Genomic DNA, 1882 nt, shown 5'->3' on the forward strand with positions numbered 1-1882 from the left:
AAAGGAACAGTTAAGAGATAAAATGGGCCATACATACATACATAAATAAATAAAATTTTTGGGAAAAGAAAAAAGGCAATAAGAAAATGTCCACTTCAATGAGTATTTCTGCTGTCACTCTTAGAGTGGGCAGACAGAGCCCAGATCTATGTTGATTAATCCCAGCAAGCCAGTGATGGATTTACAGCAGGGTAAGGATAATCCCAGGGAGCCTGCACCTTTACTTTCACTGACGTTCAGGCTGGTTTCTGGCTGTGAGGCTGGAACCAGATTTGCTGAGTCTGTAGCCAACAGTTTGTGTGCCTCCGGCTGGCTCAAACTTCTCTCACAACCACTTTGAACTCAGCTCTCTGACCCTGAATCTGGGAGCCACTAGATGGAGCCAACCCACAGCTGCTCTGAGTTCTGAGCTCCAATGGCCTATCCAAGATGGCTACCAGTCAGACACCCTCTCCAGGGTGACATTTGACCCGGATAACTAACCAGCACTTCCCTCCGCTGCTCCTTTCCACTGGTGTCTTTCTCTGTGGAGGCCTCTGGTGTCTCCACCGCATTTGCAGGTTTGGCCACCCTCCCGTGCAGTGAGTCCCAGCTCAGGAGAACATGCTGCCTGCAGCCTTGCCTTCCTCCCTGAGGGCTTTCTCTGCTGTCACAGGTAGACAGAGTGAGCCCAGATCTATGTTGATTAATCCTATTAAGCCAGCCATGGATTTACCGTAGGGGAGTGGATCATCCCAGGGAGCCTGTACCTTTATTTTCACTGTTAGTGGTAGACAGAGTGGGCAGACAGATATCAACTGAACACTCAATTCAGTTGAATTGTCCCTGTGGGCTTCAGTTCTTGCTTCAGGTCCTTGCTGGGTCCTGGGGACTCACTTCCTTCTCCCTTCTCTTCTTCATGTTTCTATATTCCAGTGTCTGGACACCAAATCTGAGAGAGGATGTTTCTCTGCTGTTCTCCACTCCATCATCTTCCCAAAAGTCCCAAAGGGAAGATTGTTTTTGTAGTGAGTTTTATTTGTATCTTCCTGGTAGTTCACAGGAATTTCTTTTTTCGTTTTTTATTTTATTTTAGGGAAGGGTCTACAGGGTTTTTAGGGTCTCACTACTAGATTGGACTCTTAGTGATTCTCCTGTTTACAGCCTCCTCCAAGAGCTGGGATTACAGGTGTGCGCCACCACACCCAGTGTCAATTGTTCTTAGTGTGCCCCAGGGGTGGGCCGGCACAGGCCTGGGGATTGAACCCTGGCCCCTGTGCCTGCTTGCAGGCATTTTAATCCACTGAGCTATTTGGCCAGACATAGGAATTTATTTGTTGTTACTTTTAAAATTTAGTAAGCAAACAAATAGTTGACATAGAAAATGCTGTTTATTCTAAACATGTTATATATTTGACATTTCACTGAAATTTCATTTTCTTGGTAAGTGGACATTGTGTAATTTCATGGGAAGCTTCTGAGAAAACAGGAAGATGAGAGAGGTGACAAGGATGGCCTGCCGAACAGGAAAGGGAAGCTAAGCACACATGCTGATGGTGTGAAAGAGACAACTGCCTTAGGTGTGATAATTGAAGCCAAGAACTTTTTTTTTTTTTTTTCAGAACCAGGGATTGAACTCAGGCCCTTGCGCTTGCCAGGGAAGCGCTTATTCTACTGAGTCATCTGAAGCCAAGATCATTTCCGTGGTAGAGTTTTGTTTGCATTTTCATTGTAATTCATGTAGGAATTTATTTCTGCTGTTATTTATTAGGCTTTTTTTTTTTTTTTTATTTAGGACAGGGTCCACAGGGTCTACAGGGTCTCACTGCGTAGATTGGACTCGTAGTGATCCTCCCGTTTACAGCCTCCCAAGTGCTGAGATTACAGGCGTGCACCATCACAC

The 1882-nt window shown here is 45.3% G+C and overlaps 1 long non-coding RNA gene across 2 annotated transcripts in view; it reads left to right on the plus strand.

Annotated features, from left to right (window-relative positions):
* Nucleotides 1–457: 457 nt before the first annotated feature.
* LOC111816149 overlaps nucleotides 458–1882 on the plus strand; it is a 41091-nt gene continuing 39666 nt past the window's right edge. For both annotated transcript variants that reach the window (XR_002820633.1, XR_002820632.1), the window contains exons 1-3: nucleotides 458–655; nucleotides 916–1007; nucleotides 1602–1685. This is a non-coding gene — a long non-coding RNA (uncharacterized LOC111816149). The remainder of the gene's footprint in view (nucleotides 656–915; nucleotides 1008–1601; nucleotides 1686–1882) is intronic.

Source organism: Octodon degus, unplaced genomic scaffold (genome assembly GCF_000260255.1).
Source record: "Octodon degus isolate 3935 unplaced genomic scaffold, OctDeg1.0 scaffold00027, whole genome shotgun sequence".
NCBI classification, from domain to species: Eukaryota; Metazoa; Chordata; class Mammalia; order Rodentia; family Octodontidae; genus Octodon; species Octodon degus.